Source organism: Balaenoptera physalus, assembly GCF_965194825.1.
Source record: "Balaenoptera physalus genome assembly, chromosome: 18".
In the NCBI taxonomy this organism is placed as follows: domain Eukaryota; kingdom Metazoa; phylum Chordata; class Mammalia; order Artiodactyla; family Balaenopteridae; genus Balaenoptera; species Balaenoptera physalus.
Genome location: NC_138899.1, coordinates 30,162,924 through 30,190,475, shown reverse-complemented (window position 1 = coordinate 30,190,475; position 27,552 = coordinate 30,162,924). Strand labels below are relative to the sequence as shown.

General features: G+C 34.9%; 3 long non-coding RNA genes across 3 annotated transcripts in view; 2 read left to right on the top strand and 1 right to left on the bottom strand.

Annotated features, from left to right (window-relative positions):
- LOC309647508 lies at nucleotides 1–19,200 on the top strand. Its single transcript, XR_014256098.1, has 2 exons — nucleotides 1–18,557; nucleotides 18,594–19,200. It is a non-coding gene; the product is annotated as an uncharacterized lncRNA (long non-coding RNA).
- Nucleotides 1–27,552, bottom strand: part of LOC309647486 — a 527,314-nt gene that overhangs the window by 157,176 nt on the left and 342,586 nt on the right. The gene's annotated exons all lie outside the window — the stretch shown is intronic.
- LOC309647490 overlaps nucleotides 1–27,552 on the top strand; it is a 296,216-nt gene that overhangs the window by 74,195 nt on the left and 194,469 nt on the right. The window lies entirely within an intron of this gene.

The following is a 27,552-nucleotide window of genomic DNA, read 5'->3' as shown; positions in this document are numbered from 1 at the left end:
ACACACCCCCCACTGAAGCAGAGCCTCCTCTGATGTGTGGAACAATGAAAAAGCTCATCAAATCCAAAGCAGCTCCAGCACAGTTGAAGTAGAATTGGATTCTAGGGTCTTTACCACAATTTTACTAACTTCGTATGTCAGGTGTTTGAAAAATATTACACATATTCTTTATAAGCATAATGTTAGAAGTTATTTCCTCTGTCCTTTCTAAAGAAGGGGAATCCACAATAAAAATGGAGCCCAGGAAATGTATCATCTTTTCAGGATGCCTTAAAGTTCTGTATCAAACAGTGGATTACTTTATGTTACAGGGGTTTATGCTTTTGAAAATTATAACAGGGATTATTTTAAATATGTTTTTGAAGCATTAACATATTTACTGATTTTCTCATATATTAGCTATTGTATACTATTTATGTAATGCAAATGTACATTTACAAAATAGAAATATATATTTACTTTTACATATTAATTCTTATATAGCATTTAAAAGAATTGTAGCTGCATTTTTTCAGAAATATTGGATACTTGAAAAGTTCACCATTATACTGGACTTTTTCCCATTATTTGGAAGTAAAGGAATTTTACTGTAATATATTTTACTAATGTTTATCTTTTTTTAGCTTTTGAGAGTGGATGTTTTAACACCAGAGGAAATCTTTCCTATGTACACAGCACTTGAAAATGTTATCTTGACTGAAGTGAGTTAATCTGAAAGTGTGAAACATTAACGTTAATTATTCATTTATTGTCAAGATCAAGACAAGGTATGTTTATTTACAACACAGGAAGGCCATCCTATTCAAAAATATTTTGTGTCAAAGGTTATTTAATCCACCTGGCATTACTGGAAACACACCAAACAATATTTTCCTATATTCATTCTTCCTTTTTTCACATTTCTTTCTTGCCCAGAAGCATCTCTGAGTGCACCTGACCCTTTGCACCTGTGTTGATCACAAGATGTTCTTACAAAGGAGTCCCCTTTTCCTTTTGACTACAAATATACACCTTCATACTAGAAGTTAATTAAACACAACAAAGAATATAAAAGAGAACAGAGAGTAAATAATTTATTTTGTTTCTTGTAATCCTGCTCTCACACCCTAATATTATGAGAATAAGACATTTTGCCATTTTAAGCCCAAGACAAATCCAAAAATCCTCTGAGCAGCTGGAACTCAAACTCTTTTTGTAATAATAGTTCTTTTCATCAGAAATATTTTAGAGGAATTCTTTGTCTTTGCCTACATTGTTATACTACTGTCCTGCTGCTTCTAACTATCTCTAGTGCCCCATTTAGAAACTGAAAAAATATATGACTGTCATTTTTAGATGGGGTACGTTTTTGACAGGAAACAGTTATTTTTTTTTAAACATCTTTATTGGAGTATAATTGCTTTACAATGGTGTGTTAGTTTCTGCTGTATAACAAAGTGAATCAGCTATACGTATACATATATCCCCGTATCTCCTCCCTCTTGCGTCTCCCTCCCACCCTCCCTATCCCACCCCTCTAGGTGGTCACAAACACCGAGCTGATCTCCCTGTGCTATGTGGCTGCTTCCCACTAGCTATCTATTTTCCATTTGGTAGTGTATATATGTCCATGCCACTCTCTCCCTTCATCCCAGCTTACCCTTCCCCCTCCCCGTGTCCTCAAGTCCATTCTCTACGTCTGCGTCTTTATTGACAGGAAGCAGTTATGATCTGATGGCAGGATGTCCCATGAGCATAGCAACAGCATGATGTGATTTGATTATTGCTTCCCCCACACACCTGGGATGTGTTGTGCAAATAGTCGATGTCCAATAATAACTCGTTCATTAATTTATGAAATAATTATTTAACTGGCATAAATTCCCAAACATGTTCCATATGTTGACGTCGTCAGCTAAATAAAATGACATTTATACTTTAGAAAAATGAAGTCAACTGTTGCCAACACCTCACATTTGCAAGGCGATGATGAACCAAATTTGTCATTTTAGTTTTTCCCTGGTGAGTTTCTAGATCATGCTATTTTTGGCTTTGCAATTTTATACATTCTATAAACCTCTCTACTTTGTTCTTGAGTTATTGATGACTCCATTTGGGGGAAATTTTCATGTGCTCTTAGCCTTTTACAAATGTAATAAATAAGCCCTTACTTTTAGGACCTTTCAAATCAAAACAACAATGGAGCAGAAAGGGAGTCTTCAAAAGTCTTTCTTTATTTAAGGAATAATTACGGAGAATGTTTTCTATTTCTACAATGTGTTGAAATATTCTTTTTTCCCACTGATCGTAATACATTTTTCAACATTATCTGAGGTCTCTAATACCGGTTTTCACCATCTGAAAACAGTAGCATTTTCTTCATCATTAAAAGGGAAGTGAATGGCCCCTTCATTTATTCAGGGACTATTATCCGTCAGCTTTACATTCCAGAATCAGGAAGTCAGCCAAAGAGACTTCTGAGAGGCCAAAATAGAACAAGTTCATGTGAGACCTACAGAATAATGATGAGAGAGAGAGAACAAGAAGGCTGAAGGCTAGCACAGTGATAGAAGTAGGAGTGACAGCTGGGATTTTGACAGTGAGGAAGGAGATAGAAAACTATGAAAGTAAACACCTCAACAACGCACCTGTCAGAAATAATTTGAAATTGGGACAAATGAACTTAAACCTCTAAAAGCAATAGAGAACATCAACCTGTTACACAGTAACTGATAATTACAATGATATCTGCAGTCACTAAAAGAGATTTACTGTTTGAAAAGTAAATAGAAGTTTAAACTATTCAGTATGGTAGGATTATTATATTTAACTCATTTAGAAATGTTTCTATCAAATTTGGCTTATTTATAATAATCCACCCCAAACATATTTTAGTATTTACATGGACATGTTGGATGATATACAATCTCTATTCTTTACATGCATAACTTAACCCAAAAGAAATAGATTTTCAGGGGCCAGTGATGAAGAGGAACTTGGAATGGAGAATAGGAAGAAACTCTGAATCTAGACTGTTCTGTAGGGTTTAGGGGAACACTGTAGATTTTTGCAATCAAGGGACTTGAGTTGTAATGGCTACATGGAAGTGGGGGTGGGGAAGGCCCCTATAAAGAGGGGAGTTTGAATTAAAACCTTCACAAATTCTAGAATTCTTAAAGGATTACATCACAGTGAAGTACCTCTGCTACTGGCCAAGGAGGATGACAGGCAAGTTTGCTTGTCTTGTACTTTGAAGGGATTAAAAAAAACCTACTGTGATAATCTGTCACGCTAGTCTTGTCCTTACATGGATTTGGACTTGGAATTCATCTACCTATGTGATCTTAGCTAAAAATAAAAATTAATATTTAAAAATGGTTCTTGATTGGCAATACTCATGGGACACCTAGTTCTCTCTGGAGAACTCACTCCAACTCAGGTCTCCCAAGGTTCCCATGGATGAAATTTCATCAAACATGAATTTACAATTTAAAATAAAAATACAAAAGGAAACAATGATCAATTAGCTATAGTCATTGGAGACAAAAAGGAGCATATTTAGAATACAAAGAACTTCAAGCAATGTGTATAACTGGATATCAATTATGACATAATTATGCTTAAAATAATGAAAATGACCATAAATTTAATTTTAAAAAAACATGAAACAGAAAAAAGATACCAGCAGAAGACCTCCAGATTTGCAAAAGAATAATATACACTTTTTGAAATTTGGCATAGTTTTTAAAAATTTGACACAATTACCAAGAGTGAACAAATGGTCACATGTAGAACTCTATACTCCCAAATTAGAGAATATACACATTTTTTTCTGAAGAACACATGAAACTTTTGCAAAAAAATTGAACACATTGTAGGTTTATAGAACAAGTTTCAATAAATTTCAAATAATTTGGATCAGATAAGCAAAATTCTTTAACTACGATGCAATTATAGTAGAAGGAAGACTAAAGGCTAATGGAAAGTAAGTGAACTTCCAAATGGGGAGAGACAGGAAGACAAGGCTAGTGGCATAAGAGAGGGTTTGCTTTCTTCTTCATACTTGCTTCACGTCACTACTATTCAGTTTATGACTGCTCACATAAGGGCTCTTGAAAAGTTAACAACACTTTTTGAATGACTCCTTTTTTTCTGATATAATGATGTTTTCACCCAAAATAATAAGTTAATATAAGAAAAGATATTTCAGCATTATGGTTTCCAAAATGCAATCATCACTACTCTGTAACTGTCTTTAGCTACAGAATCTCACGTGAAAAAAAAGTTGAATTCGTACCATGTTTGGGTGACCTGTCCTGAAAATGTTGTTTTGAGGATTTAACTTAGCAACAGGGTATTGGTCCAATGATCCCCCTAGTGAGGAAAGTATTTTTTTTTAAATAAATTTATTTATTTATTTATTTTTGGCTGCGTTGGATCTTCGTTGCTGCGCGTGGGCTTTCTCTAGTTGCAGCGAGCGGGGGCTACTCTTTCATTGCGGCACACAGACTTCTCATGCAGTGGCTTCTCTTGTTGCAGAGCGTGGGCTCTAGGCACGCGGGCTTCAGTAGTTGTGGCACACGGGCTCAGTAGTTGTGGCTCGTGGGCTCTAGAGCGCAGGCTCAGTAGTTGTGGCTCACGGGCTTAGTTGCTCCGGGGCATGTGGGAATCTTCCCGGACCATGGATCAAACCATTGTCCCCTGCATTGGCAGGTGGATTCTTAACCACTGCGCCACCTGAGGAAAGTAGTAATTGATATAACAGAATGATATTTCCCTTGTTGTATGTTCTTATACTACTTACTTTCCCTACTGTTTTATTAATTAATGTAATGTTGAATGTTTCCCTCAAGTTCTAGGAACACAGTCACATAAATGGCAAATGAATATATTTTTGTCTTTTTCTTTCCTGCATAAAGTTTATTTTTGCTTCATGTCTTACTGTACTGTTCATTGCTTCCAAACAATATTAAATAATAGTGATACTAAGTATTATTACTTGATTGATGGATTAAATGATCATGTTTCTTGTCAAGCAATTTCAGGAATAGCTTGATGTTCTCAGTTTAGTATCAGTTGTCTTCTGACTTTTACTTCAATTTAGTCAACATTGGCAATTTACTTTTTAGTAAACCATTCACCGTATGGTGACTATTTTAAAACATTTTATTTTCATTATGTTTTCTGTTCCATTATAATATTAGTTTGTGGATTTTGTTTTTCTTCTTGATGATTCATTTATAGTTTTGGTATTTTATTAAATTTTCAAAGAAGTAGCTCTTAGATTTATTAATCCCACTGTGTAATGTGTGTATTTCTGTTGTAATTTTTAGTAATTCTTTAGTAACTCCCCAGTTTCCAACAGGATTGATTATTTATATTTTTATAAAATTTAAAATTGGAAGCTGAATTTATTGTATTCTTTCTTACTTCCCAACAATAAACACATATAATTCAAGGCATTTATCTTTGAACATAGCATTGTCCACTTACCTAGTCTTTTGATATATTGTGTTCTTATTTTTATTGATTTAGAGAAATAACTGGTGGTATTTTTTCTTGCAGTATTTTTCCTTGATTCAGAGTCATTTAGGAGACTGCTTTTTAATTTAGAAGATGCTGTATTTTTGTGGTTGAAATTGATATTATTAGTTTATGTTCTTGTTAAATTGTAATCGGATAATGTGGCCAGTAAACTTCTGCCTTTTGAACTTATTATATTTTCCTCATGACCTAAAATATGTGTCAATCCAGCATAATGGAGTAGTTAGATTTCCAAGAAAATCCCCATTACCAACAATCATGTCATAAAAATCCAATTGTTCCTTTAAGAATTAGGTTATAGGCTTGAGACTTTCAGACTCAAAATAATATGGCTATTTTTTTCTTGAAGCAATTAAAAAAATAAAGTTTGTATTAATCCACCTGTGTTTGAAACCTAAAACTTTTCTCCTGTCGACAAAAATCTAGTTTCTAATCTACCACCATGTCATAAAAAAGACCAGTGGGTATAATGCAAATAAAATTTCTTAATTAATCAATTGTATACTATTCAATTCAGGTTATGAATTGTGCTATGGAGAAAAACTACTAATTCCATTATACAACCAATTATGGTGAATACAGTGGGTTAAGAGATTATAATACTATTATTTATGGTTTATGACTATATCAGAAAAATGCAAAGTTTTTTTTTTTTTAGGAACAGAACAATCTTATTTTTAGCCAAGCCTTTGTTGAACAATCTGGATTAGTGAAGATGGGCTCAATTTATCATCTGAAGGGAGATGAAGGGATTAAAGAAGGGCTGAAGGATGTGGTGCACAGAAGGATGTGGTGAATTTGGGGTCCATGGCTTCATAGTGTTCAGAAAGTAGTGAAAGAAGTAAACATATAAGCAAAACCTTATCAAAATATGAGAAACATTCAATAATACACAACCCAAGTGCAGTGAAAACATGAAGGAGGTAATATTTAGAATAATTATAATAATGCCAGAATAATTATAAAACGGTTACCTTTGAATTACAATTGTATTACATCATAAATAGAATTTTGATATGCATAATTTTTTTCTAGTAAGGGCAATTCTGTAAAAAAGTTAAAGACATCTTTTTTCTTCTCATAATGCACTGTCTACATGTATAATGCATACAACTAGGCTCATAAAATTATTATTGGTTACATTTGTTGTAGAAATGTATAATGGATTGTTATTTAAAATATTTAGAAATAGAAAAATATTTTATAATACATTTATGACATTTCGGATGTATTGTTACAAACTCTAGAGTTAGCTAAATAACTGCTTCCTAATGTAGGCCCTTTTGAGGAGTTTAAGATTCTGCATTTTCCTGTGTTGCTTTATTCAAATTTTACCATTTAGTCATTATCTGTGTTGCCTTGGATACCATATCATTCGTAAAGCCTCTGTACTATGTTGAAAAGTGTTTCACTTTAAGATTGTCATTTTGCGGAAGGCTTTTTTTTCCCTCTTTGTTTGTTCTGTACTTTGAAATAAAACACAATGAATTATAGGTTATTTTCAAGGAACCCTAGGATTTCCTAGCTTTTAGACATTATAGTAGTCACCTGAAATCTGTAATCAGTGGGGTAAATCACAGTCTTGGTCTTTCTGGTGTTAGACCATAAACACTTTCCACTTTGTTGAAGCATTTATGACCTGCTATCATTTTCTAATAATTTTTCCCTTCTAGATAAAATTTTAAATGTCTTAGTATAATTTTAAGTTTCTAGGTTGAATTCTGTTAATATTTTTCTGAAAATTTGAAGAAATTGAACTACCTAATTATGAGGCACTTTGCTATTTTCTTACCTGAAATTTAACTAGCTGTGAGAAAAATTAACAAAATACTGATTTTATATATAAAGCAAAGTGACTTGTAACATGTCATACTTGTAATGTTCATCTTTTACCACAAAATGTCTCATTCTAGTATAAAACATTATCATGGTTGTTTGGCAGGTTGCTATAATATATGTATAATTATAATATATAATATATGTATATATTAACATACATATATAAATATATACATATATGTATGTATATATATGTATATCTTTTTTGATGAGGAATTTAGTTGTCAGATTCATCATTTAATACAGTATTAAAGGATGTAGGAACCATCTTGGACAACAGTTATATATGACTTTTTCTTCCCATCCTTAAATATTTTGCATGTTCACTTCTAAGTCATTTAGTGAAGACACATAAGTAGCCCTTCCATTAGTTCTATCAAAGGCAGTTACAAGTAATAATTTGGGGGTTATGAAATATTGACACTTTAAAAAAATCTTTAAGGAACAACGTCCTTAGGTCATTTGAGAAGTATCAATAAGAGCATGACCTTCAATATTTTCTACTTAGCCTTTCAAATCCCAGTTCTTTATTCCATTGCTGCTAAGTATAATTTGAGGACCAGCAGAACTGGCGTAACCTGGGATCTTGTGACCAGAAGTGTAGAGTCTCAGGCCATACCCCAGACCTACTGGATTATTGTCTTCACTTAGACAAGCTTTCCAGGTATGTTGCATGTACATTAAAATTTGAGAAACATTGGTTTATTTGGTAGTCTTCAATAAGGTATCATCCCTGAAAGAGAAAATAAAATAAACAAGGGCCAGTCTCTTATGTATCACATACAAATACTTTTTTTCATTATTTATTTATACTTGTTTTACATAGAAACACTAATTTTTGAATATTCTTAGAAAATAAAACCAAGACATTTGTGGGTAGATTCTTTAGAGTCTGATAATTTCAACACTTGGATCATCTGGGAATTGGCATCTCCTGATTACTTTTTTCTTTGAGCATTGGTCATGTTTTCCTGGATCTTTGTATATTCAGAAAGTTGGATTCCAACCTAAACATTTAATATATTATGCTGTGGACTCTGGGTTCTGCTAAAATTCTCTGTGCTGTGTGTGTGTGTGTGTGTGTGTGTGTTGTGTTTTGTCCTAGTAGGCAACCAACTTGGTTAGGTTCAGAACACATCCTTTCTAGCTTTCTGTGGGCAGTGGTCCCAATATAAATCCAGTTCCGAAAGCCTTTGCATGCTGTTTGGGTCTGTACTCTACTCAGGGCTTAGTCTGGGACTTGGGCATTGGTTTATATTACAGATCAGTTCTCAAAGATCTTGGTCTCTACTTTGCATCTGTTCTGTAAGTGTGGCGTGAGGATAAGCCCAAGACTTGTGCCAGTTCATAGAGAGAAGTAGGCAATCCTCTTCACCAGCTCTATCCTTTCCAGAATTTTCTCTATGCTCTCCAGTTCCCAGGGACACCTTTTCCCTGCCCTCTGGCTAGAAAGCTGCAGAATTTTATGCAGAATTTTTGTTTATTCAACTTTCTTGCAGTTTTGTATGACTTTTACCCTCAGGGAAAAATGGCAAGAAAAAGAAAATAGGAGGAGTTTCCTCCACAGTCTTGGGAACACAGGGTCTCTTGGTTTCTCTGGCCACAAAGACTTTTCTCTTGAGATTTTAGGTGTCTGTGTTCCTGCAATGGCAATGCAGCTTTGTGAATGGGGCAGGCTTTAGGCAGAGCTGAGGGAAGGAAGAATAAAAAAAACAAACAAGCAAACAAAAACATGGGGGGATTATCCCTACACTCTCTGATTCACAGAGGTCCTCTTTTGTCAAAGGAGAATTTCTTTCAGAATTTTTGCCATCTTCACATGCTGTGCAGTTTTGTGCTTCAAGAAATAAAGGAGAGAAACAGAGAGAGAGAGAGAGTGGGGGGGAAATGCTGTAAACTCACCTTTGATACAGGTTGGTTTTTTTTTTCTTTTTTTTAAACATCTTTATTGGAGTATAATTGCTTTACAATGTTGTGCTAGTTTCTGCTGTATAACAAAGTGAATCAGCTATACGTATACATATATCCCCATATTCCCTCCCTCTTGAGGCTCCCTCCCACCCTCCCTATCCCACCCCTCTAGGTGGTCACAAAGCACCGAGCTGATCTCCCTGTGCTATGCGGCTGCTTCCCACTAGCTATCTATTTTACATTTGGTAGTGTAAATATGTCCATGCCACTCTCTCACTTCATCCCAGCTTACCCTTCCCCCTCCCTGTGTCCTCCATTCAGGTCGTTCTTTAAATTTTTGCTTACCTTCCCAATTCTCCTGCTACTGTGTAATTTTCAGAGCCCCATGTAGTTGCTTTTTGTATAGTGTCCAGAGCTTTTAGTTGTAAACATTGGGAGAGATTAGATTTAGTGGACTTACTCCTTCTTAACTGAAACCAGAAGTCCATGAGAAAGTTTAAAATTCCTGATTAATTCATTTAACAGATATGAGTGTATATGTAAATAGATATAAGTTTATATATGTATATATATAAATAGATATATAAATTCATATCTACTTATGTAACTTTGTTGGCAGTTATTCTAATATTTTTAGGCTTCCAAATTTTTTGTTGAGATGTCAACTCTAAGACTTCTTAGTATTCCTTTGAAGAAAATGTATCTCTTTTTCTCCATCAGTTTGACTATTATGTACTGTATTTTTTTTATTATCCTGTTTGGATTTCATAGTGTTTCGTACATCTGTGCCCTTTGTCTTTTTTACTTTTGGAAAATTCTCAGAAAATTACCTCTTCAAAACTGGCTTCTGGTCTGTACACTTTCTCTTTCTCCTCTCCTTTCTAGATGCCAATTTCATGTATGTTAGATCTAATCTCCTTATCCCATTGTCTTTTAAGCTCATTTATTCTTTCTATTTTTGTATCTACACTTTCTTTGAGTTTCAGAATGGGCTTTTAAAATGATCTGTCTTCCACTGCTGAAGGTGATCTGGTTATGACATTGGAGTACCCACTAGGTCACTATTTGTATCTCTCAACTATACTTGCTTTTTATAGTAAGTTCCTGACATTGGAGAATAGATTCTTCAGGATACTGATGAGTCTTGTATCCTGGGGAACTTATAAGAGAAATGTTATTGGGACAAGTATAGCCTTTACTGTTGTAGTTAATCTTAAGGTCACAAGTGATAATCACCCTCTTCTTTCACTACCCATTTTATATTTCCCTTACTCTTTGCTGGCATCTCTGTTGTTACAAGAGGTCTGAGCCCCTGTTCACTATTCTTGCCTCAGGCTGTGGCTGCTGTACTTGTCTATTCACTATTAAAATGGAGTAGGAGAGGATGAAGAGATAGCCCAATGCATCACCTGAGCATTAAGCCTATTCTTGTTTGCTCTCTTTGTGAAATAAAAGTCCTACCTTCTCCTGACAGTAAGGGTTAATTACCTCTGTGAGTGTAGCGACTCTTTTGGTGACTCCTTGTTTGGTGATCTTTAAGCATGAGAAAGTTGAAATTACCAGGCAATAGTCATAGCTTAAATATTGATGGGACTCTGCATAGATACAGAGAACAAACAGGTGGATGCCAGAGCGGAGGTGGATGGGGGAATGAGAGAAATAGATGAAAGATATTAAGAGGTACAAACTTCCAGTTACAAAATAAGTGAGTCACGGGAATGAAACGTGCAGTGTTTGGAAAATAGTCAATGATAATGCAATGTCTTTTTATGGTGACATATGGTAACTAAACTTATCATGATGATCATTTTGAAATGTATAGAAATATCAAATCACTGTGTTGTGCACCTGAACTAACTAGTGTTGCAGGTCAATTATGCTTCAAAAACAAATAAATAAACAAACTCAAAGAAAAAGAGATCAGATTTGTGTTACCAAAGGTGGAGGAGTGGGGGGGAGAGGGAATTGGATGAAACTGGCTAAAAGGTACAAACATCCAGTCGTAAGATAAAAAAGTACTAGGGATATAACATTCAAAATGATTAATATAATTAATGCTGCTGTATGTTATATGTGAAAGTTTTTAAGAGAGTAGATCCTAAAAGTTCTCATCACAAGGAAAATTGTTTTTTCTTTTTCTTTTACTTTGTATCTACAGGAGATTGTGGTAATCATTTCTTGATGTATATAAATCAAATCATTATGCTATAGACCTTAAACTTATACACTGCTTTATATCCATTATATCTCAATAAAACTGGAAGAAAAAAATGATCTGTCTTTCAGATCACCACCAATCTTCTATTAATCTGTGTTTAGTCTGCTGGGGATTTCATCTATTGAGTTCTTATTTTCAGTAGTTTATTTTTATGTTCAATAATTTTCATTTAATTAAAAAAAATTATAGCTCTTTGATACAAATTTCCTTGTTCTTATTTATCTTCTTAAATGTATTTATTGCAGCTACTTAAAAATCTATATGTCTAATAGTCTAATATCTAATTACTCCAATAACTGAATAACTTCTTAGACTCTTTCTATTATCTTTCTCTTCCTCTTCATCCAATAACTTGGTGCTCTGGTAATTTTTTATTGAATGCCAGCCAAATTTATAAAAGTTGGAAGGGCTTTGGATGATGCTTTATCTGTAAATCATTTCCTCCTTTTGGTTTTAATGGAGAAGTGAATTGATTCAGTCTTGATTTTCAGTACTTGTAAGGCTTGGTATATTTGTGATTTATGAATACTTTAGGGTACTGTCCTTTATGAGTTCCAACTTCAAGCTGGAGTATTTACTTAGGTCATTCAACCTTGGTAGGCCCTGACTGTCAGTATTATTTACCCCCAATCTATGATACTGCTGACTGCTTTCTTTTCAGTTTTTTCAATTTCTGCTTTTAAAATAAGGAGAAAAATAGTACGGAATGTTGTTCCTAGGTCAGTGAGTTTCCCTTTTATCTTCATCAGGTAGCTATCCTGGCTGTCATGGTAGCTTCCTGATGTTTCAGACAGATGGTTTTATATTTCATCTAACTCTTTTTATTCTTGGTGTATGAATTTGTCCAGACAAGTTGGTCTGTCTCTGCCAGAAGAGGAAATCCTATAAAGGAGTTTTTTCTGGTAGTTTCATTCTCATGTCTTGCTCTATAATAAACATATTAGTGGAGACATACATATATGGATAGATATATAAATGTCTATGGACTTTTGCATGTTTGTGTCATTGATGTATTTTATGTTCTAATGCCAAAATGCGTTACCTTCTTTTCAACTTTTTATATACACTTCACTCCCTAAGAATTTAATAAATCACTCACCATAGAAACACTTGTTGCTTTAGCATCTCCTCCTTAGGATCCTCAAAATCATATTCTTCCACATGAGCTGGGCAATAGACTGAAATACACAAAGTCTTCTGGACACAGTGGAGCAACTAATGTTTAAAGGTTGTCCGCGTGAGAGATATTTATTACCCATAAAAATTCCTTTGATTTACCCTAGTGACTATACCCAATATTTATTTCTCGTAATAACTCTATTAGTTTTATAGATCCTGATTCCTTCTTAGACATCTTTTTTGCTCGTCACTTTCCATTGGTCTGTAATTAGCATCAGCTTGTTTCCACAACATCACATTATTTCTTCTCAACCAAAATATGTTGACTGAAAAAAATGTGTTGGGGCAACCATCTGCATCTCTACAATTTTGATCTTCTTAGCTGTGTACCATACTGGCAGGGGTACCAAACATTCTGACATTCTATTTTATTCAAGCCTATCTTATTTATGATTCAACCAATCACAAGATCAAAGCCAGGCAAAGATTTTACCCAGAAAGATACCCTACACCTGGCCACCATTGCAGCTAGTCAGATATTTTTAAATCAGGGATTTAATTCAATTATTTTTTCCTTAAATATTTTGACATTACGAGAGATGGGCAGTAGAATCTCACCTATGTTTTATTTTTTCCCCAACTTTATTGAGGTATGACTGACAAATAAAATTGTATATATTTAGGTTGCACAATGTGATTTTTTAAGGTGTATAGTGTGACAATTTAACATACGTATACATAGTGAAATTATTACCATCAAGTTACTTAACACATCCACTATCTTATATAATTACATTTTTTTTTTGTGGTGAGAACACTTAAGATCTCCTCTCTTAGCAATCCCTATCAAAATTCCAAAGGCATTTGTCACAAAAGTAGAAAAAACAATCCTAAAATTTTTATGAAACCACAGAAGACCTCGGACAGCAAAAAAGTCTCATCTATATTTTAGAAAGAAGCAATGGTCATAATATATAATTAGACCTGTTATAATTTCAGAAAATTTCCCAAGTTTTTGTCGATATAAGATAAAATTAAATTGGAGAAATGAACATAATGATGGTGTAGTTTTCAAATGTTATACATCATATACTGAAGTAAATGCATTAAGTATATTGAAAGTGTGCCAAATATACAAAAATTAGTAACAACTGCACTTATATGTGTCAGAGTTATAATTTTTTATAGGAGTAGCCTTTATGGTTATTTTCTCCAATGGTTATTTTTGATTTTGTGTCTCCTGCTCACAGCTGTGTCATTGTCATTTGGAATCAGTACGTAAACTTAGTGTATATTTGTGCTTGTGATGACAGAATAAATCTGTCATCAGCATTTACTTTGTTAGGCAAATGTCACTGTCTCATTGTTGAGAATGACACATAATGGATCTCTGAGTTTCATTCCTTTTGAAGGTCACTGTTTGGAGAAAATATGTTTAGTGACATTTATTGTGGCAAGAAAAACTTTGAAGTGATTCGCAAGCTTTGTGTCAACTAGACTGGTTTGGGAATTGAAGAATCTATGGAAAGAGAGAAGAAAAGCTTTAGTAGAAGAAGGGCTCCTGGGAAAACAATTGCAGAAATGTTGGAGGACAGAATTATGTATTGATTATTAGTCCTCTGGCCAGATCCATCATTCAGATGGGTCTAAGCCCCAGGGAGAGAGGGACCATGAGTAGACACTAAAAGAGTGGTTGGTATATATAACCCTAATGAAAACTGGAAGTGCAAGGTGGTATTTTGTGACAACATGTGAAAGCTAAGGTGCTGTGACTAGAAGAGAATTCTAGAAGGAATTCTCAAATGAGCAGGCAGCTTTAATGCCATGAGATGCTGTCACGCACATTAGGAGAAGGCGAGATTTATGGTAGGAAATAGTACAATGGTGAACAGTGCCTTCACTTGATCTCAAATTCAATACCAAGAAAATGAACTTGGAGCAAAAATGAGGAAAGAAGTAGACTACTTGTGGTTTCCTGGAGCCACAGGCTTGACCTCATTTCCTCGTAGATTGTTACTAGTTAGGACCATTTCAGTGACAAGTGCAAAAACTATTTGTAAATTAGCTCCAGGAAAAGTAGACGTGTTAGCGGCTCATATAAATGCAGAAAGGCAGGTATGTTTGGCTTCAAGGAAACTCTCAAGGGACTGTGAGAAACTCTGAATCCAGGAACTGAAACAGTTTCTCCTTTTCTACCCCTCTCTACTCCTCTTTATCACTCCCCGCATTCTTCTCCCTACTCTTGTATATATATAGTGTGATTTTTTTACATTTTAACAAAATAATCTGCTAATGTTTTTTAAATTAAAAAAAAAACCACATATATGTCTTTGTCCTCGGCAGTCCTACTTCTGGGAAGTTACCCCATAGAAAAAAATAAGGAAGTAGATAATAAAAAATATACACACATATACATACAATGTGAGTACGTTAAAAAAATGTGAGGTTTATGCTTTATGTATGCTTTCCTACGCCTAAAAACTGTCCTGGAAGGGTGTGCAGGAACATATCAATAGTGGCTGCTCTGGGAAAGCAGTGTCTTGGCATGGCCAAGAGGAGAGGGACATTCCTTTTTATGTTTTATAGTTCTGCCGTGCTTAAGTGTACTACAACAGAATCATTTTTCTATTTCTTGTGTAATTTTAAATTGTGAAAGAGAGACCTTACAGAAAACAAAATGAAAAGTGGTTTAAGAAGGGGATAGAATTCATAATTCAAAATCTCACTGCATGAACAGGTCAGATTTTGACCAAACATACGCTGTATAAATTGTGGATGAATGAGTACCAAAGAGCCTCACTGGTTGTCATAGTGACATTATCTAATAAGTTTCATATTCTCTGTTTGACTAATCAGTTGAAGCTACAGGAGACTTGCCTCTAGCTTGTTTGGGCTTTGGGAAGGGATTGAAAGACAAATTCATGGAGAAACGAATCCATACAGAAATAAAATATGACTGCTGCTGTCCCATTTTTTTTCATCTTCCTTTTTGGCCATTGTTGAAGGATGGCCTTGGTCTGTAACCCACAGAGACATCCATGGCTTCCCCAAAGCCTATATTAGCTTATTGTCTTAAAGTGGTAAACCTGGGTGGGATGTAAATGGCTCTGGGGATTGGATGACCTAGTTTCTAGTCCCAGCTCTTCCACTTATGAAATGTCTATCATTTTATCATTTACCAACAACTCTACAGTTTACAAACTGCCCTATTTAATCCTCATAACAACTCTGTGAGAGGCATGGTATTATCACCCGCATTTTAAAGAGAAGAGATCTCACTTTAGAAAGCTTAAACTATTTGCCCAGGGTGAGAACAGTTTATAATTGGAATTGTAAGAGCAATGACACAAATTTAGGTTTGTAGACTCCAAGCCCAAAGGCTGTTTTAAGATACCATTGTCTAGCAAATCATGACATTTATAAACATTTAGGCAAAATAATACACATATTAAAAAATAACAGGGTGGATATGTAAGATATTGATATAAACAAAAAAATAAGATACAGATCAAAGTAGAATTTAAGACAAATATACAAAATGGGACAGAGGATAAGACACTGAAAGAAGTCCTGATTTTTCTTTTTTTACAAATAATATTAATTCTTGAATAAAGAAGTATTCTTTATTAAGAATGGAAGGCTGCCTTCATAACTTGAGAATATAAAAAATCATAAGCTATTATTGTATTTAAAATGAAACGCTGAAAGCATTTTAATTAAACTCATACAGAAGACAACGGTTTTTGCCATGGCTGCTGTTGACAAAGTCCTGGAAAGTCTTGATGAGTGATTTTCAACTCAGCACTCAACTGTCTTTGTGCCCTCTCATCATCTGTGGAGCTTTTACAAATACCAGTGCTTGGGTCCAAACACCAAAATCCTGATTAAATTGATCTTGAGAACTGGTACTGGTAAGCCCCTAAGGTATGCAGTGAAGAGGACATCAGGCAGAGAAGCATTGTGGAACTTTTTTCTCACCTTTTTTGGGGGAAGATACTGACTGACTATAAGATAAAATTGGAGTCATAATGTCATGGAAATACCTTTCATTTGTATAGTATATATACATCAATTTTAAAACATTTCAGTCAACATTATCACATTTTATTCCTACTACAATCTTAAGAGTTTGGTTTTTAATTATGCTCTATTTTCACACATATTGGCAATTGCCACCAGTAACTCCCTTTTCACCAAACCTATTTAAAAATTGTTTGGTACTATTGTTATGGAGGTAAGGCTCAGCTGAGGGGATGAAATATATTCATATATAACAGTAATGCTACCCTCTAGTGTTAGAGCAGAGCAACCAATTTAAAAAGATAAAACAAAAAAGTTGGCTATAATTAGCTATGAAAAATTAGAAATGACAGTTTGCAAGATGATTTGAGGGATAGAATTTTATTTCCCTATCTTATAGTTTTAAATTTAATATTACCATTACTCACTGCCTGGAAACCACAGAGACACTGCCAAAGCATTAGGTTAGGACAAATGATAAGACTTCATAAGAGGACAGGTAATAGGGCTGCAGAACTGAGAAATACAAAGAACTTGGGAAAAAAGGAAATCTAAAAGGTGCTACAGATGTCAAACATGATCTCCCTGCAGCAACTGTAAAATGGCTATAATGGAAGAAAAATGTCAAAGTGGGTGTAAGTGTAAAGAGCTTGGCAATTTCAATTCACCAATTAAGACTTCGAGGAAAACACCAGAGTATTAACTTTCTTTCATCAACACCATGATCCTCTAAATTGTAAGGAGAAATTATCTAAAATGTATGTGGAAAAGAACAAGTATAGCAGGACATTGCCAGCCTGGATCTTATCCCTTTGAGGCTCATAGAACTGAATTTGTTCTGAAGAACACTGAACCAGTAAAAACTCACTTCGCTCTCATTCCAGTAGACTATAAATCTGTTGCCACGTCTAGGCATCTCCATATCAAGGTATTTAAAGGATTCAAGTGAGTTGAACTGGTGTTGCCTGTAGGCTCCAAAAGTTTTAAGTGGCATTGATAGGGAGAAGGAGGAACCCAAATCTAAGTCAAAACTTTAATGGATATTGTAAAACAAGAGACAGGGAGAAATTACTTCCAAGATCTGTAAGTAATAATGCCCTTGTTGGTTTTGAACAAGATTTATTGTTTGCATAGAGATGCCTCAGTTTCTAATACAGTGGATGCCAGCAATGAAGATAATCAATGGGATTCAAGGAGAGGCACTGGAATATGAAATTCGGGGAATAATGATTTACATGACTTTGAAATAGTGATTTCTAAGTTCTAAGGTTGAAGATTGGTATAAAACCTTTATGGTAGATACATTTTTACATTTTTTCCTTCTTGCTATATGTTGATATTTTATTGAAATAGCAGTGTATATTATAATTCATTCTTTTTTGTGTTGTCTGCTGCATATTAATATTAAAAGAAATAAGAAATATTAGCTTTTAGTGCATCAAGTGGCATAAGTTAAAAATCTTAGTAATCTGCTTCCTGTCTCTATGGATTTACCTATTCTTGATGTTTCATATAAATGAAATCCTGCAGTATATGAACTTTTGTGTCTGAGTTCTTTCATTTAGCATAATATTTTCGAGGTTCATCCATGTTGTAGCATATATCAGTACTTTATTTCTTTTTGTGGCTTAATATTCCTTTGTAAAAAACGTGATTTAAACTATCAATATATTATGATGAAAATCACTTACTCTTGTTTTTTAAATAAATTTATTTATATTTTATTTATTTTTGGCTGCATTGGGTCTTCATTGCTGCGTGCGGGCTTTCTGTAGTTGCGGCGAGCGGGGGCTACTCTTCGTTGCTGTGCGCGGGCTTCTTCTTATGGTGGCTTCTCTTGTTGTGGAGCACGGGCTCTAGGCACGCGGACTTCAGTGGTTGTGACGTGAGGGCTCAGTAGTTGTGGCTCGCAGGCTCTAGAGAGCAGGTTCAGTAGTTGTGGCGCACGGGCTCTAAAGCGCAGGCTCAGTAGTTGTGGCGCACGGGCTTAGTTGCTCGGCAGCATGTGGGATCTTCCCGGACCAGGGATCGAACCAGTGTCCCCTGCATTGGCAGGCGGATTCTTAACCACTGCACCACCAGGGAAGTCCCACTTACTCTTTTTTTTTTTCAGAAAATTACTTTATATTTATTATAAACACTTGGACAGAGAGAATCCCATAAGAAAGTTTGAGATATTTTGATATAAATTGAAAGAACCTAGAAGGCCAAGATGTCAGACAAAAAACTCAAGGTAGGAAAATCCTTTAGAACATGACGTTTTCAAAGACTGAAAACAAAATTGCTGTTTTTTTTGGTGTACTCTCTTGGAAGCCTGCCAATTTTTCTTTCTTAATAGGTGTTTTTAGTCACTTAATATATATTTTTTTCAGTTTTGTTCTTTGGCTGCTCAGATAGTCCCTTGTAGAATTTCCATAGTGGTGGGACTTTTGGTCTCTACCTGAAGCTCCACATGCTGGAATTATGAAAACAGAGATCACAAGCAAGAAATCAGTATGTAGTTTCTAAAATTAACTAAGGCTGTAGCACAAAGATACATAGTTAAGATTTCTTTAAAATAACAAATAAAACCAGGCCAAGTTTCTTGGAAAATCATAATTTCAAAGTGCAGATTCATATGGAGAAATGCCTTGCTGTTACTCAAACCAATAAAATTAACTGGTGGGAGAAATATGAGTTGCAGTTTTCAATGCTGGTATAAAACAGATACTTATTAAAAGTTCTGTAGGTTGTAATGAACTTACAGTAATATTTTGAGAATAAGAATCAGCCAGGAATAAGCACTCAAATCACTTGACTCAAATAAATAATCTATGAAAGGGAATTCTTCTACTATACAGGAGCAGGTTAATATTAATAGACTGTATGTTGCTGTATTATAAGGAAATGGTTGTCCCCTTCCCTGAACCACACAAAGGAAATATCGATGAATCTCCTAATAGGTATTTGACTTTTTGACTTGTTCAAGCAGTGGTCCATCTGGGGTGAAAGCGATGAGTAAGGAAGTAAGGAGAGGAGCCTAAATACGTAATTTCATCTTCTGTATCAAGAATAGAATAGATGCTTTCCTCTTTCCTTTCGAATCACTAGTTCCACACACATTTATTCTGATCACTCCCAAAGAGAAGCACCTAATAAAATAGGCTTCATTTCAAGATTTCTCGTAAGTGTTTTCTGTTGACCTAACATCGTTAAACATTGTAAAAAGATTTTACGGTAATAATTCTCAGTGCTATAAATCAAATATAAAACATTATCTTTGCCTTCCTTACATTCAGAGAAATTGAACATAATTTTTTTGTTCTGCCAAAGCCCAAACCCGTGCATACTTTATTTATCTGCTGGACAAAAAACAGCCATTCCCAGCAGTGGACTTTAATTGCAATATGCTACATGTCAGTAGCATTTGCAAAATGCAGTTTATCAAAGATAACTTGTATAAAGACATCTTGAAAGTGACAAAAATGATCAGTCAAATTTCAAAAGCTGAGAATGTGAGAAATACTAATGGGCATTAGTGTTGATCTTTATCTTTTCCGTTTATCATTTTGGCTAAGCTTTCTGGTAATTTTTTAACGTGAATAACGGGAAGGATATCCGGGGGGCGGGGAACTGACACTGGTTACTAGGAGATTTTTAAAAATCTCTCTTTGTGTGTGGATGTGTGCACACATGTGCTCCTTGGTAGAACTGGGAAAGAGGTTAGTTTCATGAAATTCAGAACGATTTTATTCCACTATTTTGAAATGTAATTATGGTATAGTGAGTGAAAGTGGTTTAGAGTCCATAATATTGTAATTTCCTCTTTACAATATCCTGGGAACTGTCATTGACTCTCTCCGTGGACCATCAACTGAAAAGGGGATAATCAGCACGCCAAATGAGCCCATTCCATTATTGGGCAGTCCTAAATGATAGTATTTTTAGGTTCTTTCATATTTCAGTCTTCATTTTGATTTTTAGAGCATCAAGAACAAATAGTCTCCTGCTTGATAGTCTCACATATTTGAAACAACTATTGTATCTCCCTGTGGGCCTCTCTTCTACCCAATAGAGTTCCTAATTCCTTCAATTGTTTCTCTTAATCAAAGATACCCATACCTCTCATCATCCCAATAAAATTTCTCAAACCATATTCTACTTTGTTACATATAGAATGATAAAAATTGAAAATAATGTTCTAATATGGTCTAAGTAGTTCAGCGCGGAGTGAGAGTCTTACCTACCAACCATGATTTGAACTCTAAAATTCAATTCACGTAGCCTAAAATTAAAGCAGCACTCTAGTAGCCATTAAATTGTTGGATCGCATTAAACTTGTGGTCAACAAGTGTTAGTTTAAGTGCCAGAAATCCAGATCTTTCCCCTCTCTCTTTTTCCACGTAGAAGTTTGTCTTGTTTTACACCCACTAGCATGACTACTATCAAAGAATAGAAAATAACAGGTGTTCTTGAAGATGCACCGTTATGCACTGTTGCTGGGAGTGTAAAATGGTGCAGCCATTATGGAAAACAGTGAAGAAGTTGTTTAAAAAATTAAAAATAGAACTACCATATGACCCAGCCATCTCACTTCTAGGTACATATCCAAAATAATTCAAAGCAAGATTTCAAAGAGATATCTGCACACCCATGTTCATTGTAACATTATTCACAATAGCCAAGAATAGGAAGCAACCCAATATCCATAGATGGATGAATGGAAAAAATAATGAGGTATGTATATACAATGGAATATTATTTAGCCTTAAAAAAAGAAGCATTCTGACACATGTTACAACATGGATGAACCTTGACTTATGCTAAGTCAAATAAATCTGTCACAACAAGACAATTACTGTATGATTCCACTCATATCCATTATCTATGGTAGTCAAACTCATAAAAACAGAGAGTAGTCTTGGATGAGAAATGGGAAATTAAATGTAGTTAATTTTGCACTCATGTTTTAACTGTTAGAGAAGAATGACATTTTAATTTTGAAAAAGCTTAAAACATATATCCTTTAAAGCTATTACTGAGTTCAAGAATTGTATACTATTAAATAATGAATGACTTGCTTAAAAGAAGAAAATGTAGTCCTACGTAAAAAAGAAATAACACACCAAAAATATCTTTGCTCTATCTTGCTACAGTTACTAACTAGTTCCTAGATGATTTTTAAGGGTGTATATAAGATGCTGGGTTTAAAATAACCTATGTGGTGTTCTAACTCTCCATTCTGTATGTTTCTCATTCTTTAAAAAAAAATCACAAAGTTTTAACTTTTTATTTTGATATGTGTTTATAGGCTCAACTTTCTTGTCATTAACGTAACATCAAATGTCAATAATAACTGGCTGCTCAGACGATGATGGGATAGGGAGAGTCAAATCCAAAGATTAGTTAAGCAGGTTATCTTCATAATGTTTACCAAGCAGATTAGCTGCTTATTGACTGTGTCTGGTGAAAGTGTTTTTTCCCCAGCTTGCAGATTTTTAGATTGCTGAAAATGAAACTGAGGGTCTTAGAATGTTTGACTTTTGCAGACATCTTTCCTGATGAATTCACTTAGGAACTATAGAGCATCATAGTAACTTAACACATAACATCTTTCTAATTTACAAAATTAAATCACTTCAGAGCTATAAACCATTTTGTTACTATAATCAGAGTTAGACCTTCCTTACACAGGGAATCATTAAAGCAGCTGAAATTTACGTATGGCCTTCTGTCCAGCACCTAAAGTAACATCAGGGAAGGGGAAAGAATCACATTCTTTTCCATTAGGCAATATAGCCTTGGCCTCTTTATTATACAGAAGGCTCATATAAGTTCAAGAAATTCATACTTAAAATACATAATTGGTTTTTAGTTTTCAAAGAGAATATGAAATTTATTATGCAGGACGCTGATTCAGAAGTTGTAATTAAAAAATGTGGAAGGGCATCTTTTTTTTAAAAACTTTTTATTGTATATTGGAGTTTCTTTTCCCTTTGTACAGAGCATATGATAGCACACTACCTTGTTTTTCTCCATACAATGAGCAAGTTTTCCTAGTACAATCTACCAAATTACCTATCATTTCCTCCTTGTTTTGAAGTACCAGCCTTACTATATTTCAAGTCCTCCTGGGCCTAGTCCTGGACTTCGTATTCTGATCTACTTTTAATTTTCTATTTGCCTATTACTGTGGCAGAAAGACACTTACAAAAAATGCTATGGTTCTGACACTTGTGAGTGAATTGAGGGAAGGAGCCAACAGCCAATGCTTATTTACCACCTTTTTGGGGACACATAGTACTCTTTTTTCTTTAAATCATCATGAGGTCCTAGGCAGACACCACAGGCAAGAGGAAAGCCCAAAATAACAGGTAATATGAGGAGACTGACAATTCCTTGTGACTTCAAACATTCCAGCCTTGAGACTCATAAATGCGGTTGACTTTAATGACAAAGAATACTTTTCTTGAGGTGTATCTCCAAATGACTTAGTAAATTAGGCTCTTCTTGAATAGATGCAGCTTTCCACAGTCTCTCAGGTGCATACCATGATTTCCGTTCCTACCATGATAGCACTAGTTCTCACCTTTATTAGTCCTAACTTGATCTTATTATAATAGCCATTTAAATTATTACTCTAATCACACCTCTTGGCCCCTTTCCACCCTACAAACTGTTATCAGATTGATGTGAAACAAATCTTGGGTGGTTTGGGATATCTTCACTGGATTTCCCTGGGCTAATGTGTACAGACCCAATTCCTTGACCAGTATCCAAATACCCTATGGCCCTAATCAAGTCTTCCCAGCTCATTTCTCAGCACTTGTGTATATCAAATAGTCTTCAGATAAGCTTTGCTTTCTCCAAGCATGCTCTGTGACTTACTACCTCTGGGTTTTAAAAATTCATAGAGTTTTAGAACTTGAAGATGATCTAGCTCAATCCTTATTGTACAGATGTGGAGATTGAGGACAGTGTGATTATAAGTGAAAGGACTTCCACTGACATTTGCATCCCAGACTTAGAGGCCCATGCTATTTCTACCGCAGTAAATTTACTTTGTTTGTGCCTTTTCTTCTTCCGCTAATGCTTTCCTTAACAACCCCTCCCTCCCTAATCTGCGGTCAAGATCCTTCCCTTCCTGAAAGGATTAGGTGTTACTCTCCATAAAGCTTTCCCTAATCATCTTAGTTAAAGTGAACTCTTCATTTTCTGATCCAATATGGAACTCTGCACCGCTCTTCATGAACTTGTATTCAGACCTGTACTGTGGTATTTGTGTCGTGTTATCTCCCTTCTCCTAAAATCGATGTGTTTTGCAAGGAGGATCAGGCAAAAGGAGCATCCTTTTGGTCCATAGCACATTGAAATTACTCTAATAATATTTGAGCGAAGGCACAGAAGTGACTGAATAATGATTCACTCAAGAATGATTGACAGCCTATCTTTCCATATTATATGTGTGCTGGGGTATAAGAGAGAGGCCCTGTAATAGTTTGTCTTTTTCCTTGAGCTCAAACTAAACATCCTGAAAGCTTGCCGTGAATTTCCACTTCAGTTATTTGACAACGAATCTTACATCATCATAAAATAAGAGTGGCAACAGCTCATTGTCATTTTTCCAAATGTTAAGCTAATCACCCTGCTGTTAGAGGAATCATCAGAAAGAATCTAATGAGAATCAGAGGACTGGAGAATCATTTGATATTTTTTTCTTTTTCTTCTTTTCTTACTTTTCCCCGCAAAGCAATGTGTGTGGATGGGTGATGTCAAGGTGTGTTGATGTGAGGCAGCTGATAGAGAGCCAAGAGGGAGAAATGAATATGGAAATCATATACGATTATTAGTTTTTTTCTTTTTTAAACAGAGACTGTATGGTAGTGAACATTAGATGATTATTGGTAAGTAGAAAGTGAAAGTAGTTAAAAGGCATTTATATAATTCTAAGTAAGGAGGTCCAGAAGAATGCTTCAGGCTGGTACTGAGACAACAGTATCTAGCCCTCTTTTTTTTTTTTTAAGGGGAAAACTGAATTATTTCTGGCTGTATTCAGGCCCCAGTTATTCTGAGAGAAAGGAACAGATGAATTAGTTATTAAGGAAAGATATATTTAGTAATTTAAGAATTTTAACTTGTTAGAATTTGGAGAATGGGTAAAGTGTGAATCACTCACTCCCTCATTTATAAGAGGTTGGCACAATGTCAATCAAGACAGAAAACACTATAGCAGGTTTAGTTTCTTTCTGTTTTTCTTATTGGTTGAAATACCATTGATTTAATAGTGAATTTGTTTTGTTGATGGCCACTTAAAAAATTAACATATTTTAGTGAATCAGTAAAAAAGTACTGTCTTGACCAAAACTTTGTAGATTAAATGGCAGTGCTGCTATCGTAATTTGTTCTAATGTTACATCTTGGAGAAAGAAAAAATAATGAATACTAATGGATTTCTAGATATGTTTTCTACTCAAAATCAAAAGTTGTTTTCATATCTACTTAGTGGAGAAAATTTAAAATTTAAATTAAAAGAAAATGTTGGGTTCAGATTTTCTAAAAGAAACCTTAATTAATCACCAGATTACATTTCCAGGCAGAAAAGTACAATGGCTAAGAGTTTGCTTTAGGGAATTAGATCTTGAATCAACTCCTAATCCTTTATCTAATGTGCTTGAAGTCAGGAAGGCCACTTAATCATTCCAAGACTGTTTACTCATCTATAAAATGGACAATGAATGGGGTTTTGGTAAGGATTAAACGTAATGTATTATACAAATCATTCAGTATGGTGTCTGAAACATGGTAAGTTCTTAAGAGATGGTACCTTCTGCTAGTGGTAGTTTCACTATCATTGTTGTTGTCACCAGTAGCATTACAATAGTCAAAGCTTAGGACACACAAAAATTAAGGTGATTCATACTGATGTCCTGTCTAGACATGCACGTGGTTCCAGCAATCATTAGAATTATGCATGGACAATCTGTCCATTTTAATGACCAAATCACACAACATTGTGCAAAATTAAATTTCTTGATAACTTCTAAATATATAATCAAATTAGTGCTGTAAATAATAAAATGTCCAGCAGCTACTTTTAGAAATGCAAATCTAATTGTGTTTACTCTCCTGCTTAATGCCCTCTGATGACTTCCCACTGTACTTTGAATACATTCAGATACTTAAAAATACCCTAAAAGGCTCTACAAGATCTGGCTCCTGGCTCTCTCTCTGGCCTCGTTCCTTCCCTTTCCCCCTCTCCCCCACTCACTCTGTTTACCAGATCCACTTGCCTTTTGTTTGATCCTGAACATGCCTACTGTCGTCTCTGTCATGTCACTGTTTTCTTTCCTGGCACTAGTTACTACCCAAAGTTGTATGTCTGTGTTTGTGTAAATATAGTAAATATATATACGTATACAGTAAGTTCTCTACATACAAATGAGTTCTGTTCCGAGAGCACGTTCGTAAGTCCAATTTGTTCGTAAGTCCAACAAAGTTAGCCTAGGTACCCAACTAACACAATCGGCTGTATAGTACTGTACTGTAAGAGGTTTATAGTACTTTTAACACAAATAATATATAATAAACAAACAAACACAAAAAATAAAACATTTTTAATCTTACAGTACAGTACCTTGAAAAGTACAGTAGTACAGTACAACAGCTGGCATACAGGGGCTGGCATTGAGTGAACAGGCAAGAAGAGTTACTGACTGGAGGAGAGAGAGGAGATGATAGAACTGAAGGATCATCAGCAAGCTGCAGTTTCACTCACTCCTGACATTGATTTCACGGGTTCTGGTTCCTTGCTGGATTCAATTCTATCTACCCTCTTGAAAAAATGATCCAGTGATGTCTGGGTAGTAGCTCTTTTTTTCTCATCATAGATGACATCCTGGGCTTGAAATAAAGATACTCTACTACTGTACTCTATACAGTACTGTACAGTAAAGTACACAAAAGCACAACCACTTGTAGAGGATGCACGCACATGACAATGTACGCCAGACACGTGAACTAACTTACGTGATTGGACATGCCAACTCACATTCGCATCTTTGAAAGTTCACAACTTGAAGGTTTGTATGTAGGAGACTTACTGTATATGCGTATGTAGTGACACCTATATATATATTTTATGTATAATCAAATATATATGTTTACTTTTTCCCTGCCTTATGGAATGGGAGCTTTACAAGACCAAAGACGATTGACATAATTCATAATTTTTATGTCTTCAGTGCTAACAACATGGACACATTGCAGGTACTCAATAAATATTTTGGGAATTAATGAACAAATGCATAAATGAATGAAATGTGCTGAGATCTGGCCAGTTCATTTTTACCTTAAGGTGTACCTTAACCTTAAAAGATCTTCCCCCTCTTTTTTTTTTTTTAAGAAAAACCGTTATTTATAGGAAGTATTTATTTTTCTTTTCTTTATTTTCTATTTAGAAATCTTACTATGCAAATTAACTGTAAGATTTCTGTAGGAAAAGACCTACTTTTGTACATTCTTCTGCATGCTTTTTAAACTCAAAAACCAAATATCTAATAAGTTAATCATGATGCCTTTTCTAAGGTCAAAGTTGTTATGCATGGAGGCCTGGGGACAGGTTCTAACAAAATTTTTCATAAAACTAGTCTCACAATAGTTTGGTAATTCAAGGCACAGAGCCTATTTGTACTTTTCCCTTCTGAAATGCTGGCAGTTTACATTGGATATAGTTTGGAACATAGCAGCAAAACATGCATTTTCATAACTTGTTCCACTTGAGGGATTTTAGAACTTGCTTTTCTCCCTTTTCTATATTGCTGTTTTCAGAGGGTCAAAAGATTCAAAGTTCAAAATAGTGATCTCCTGGGAACTACGGATTTGTCACCATGGCAACAAGCACAGTAAATCCGTAAGCAAGGACAGGAGAAAAGGTTGTCTCCTAT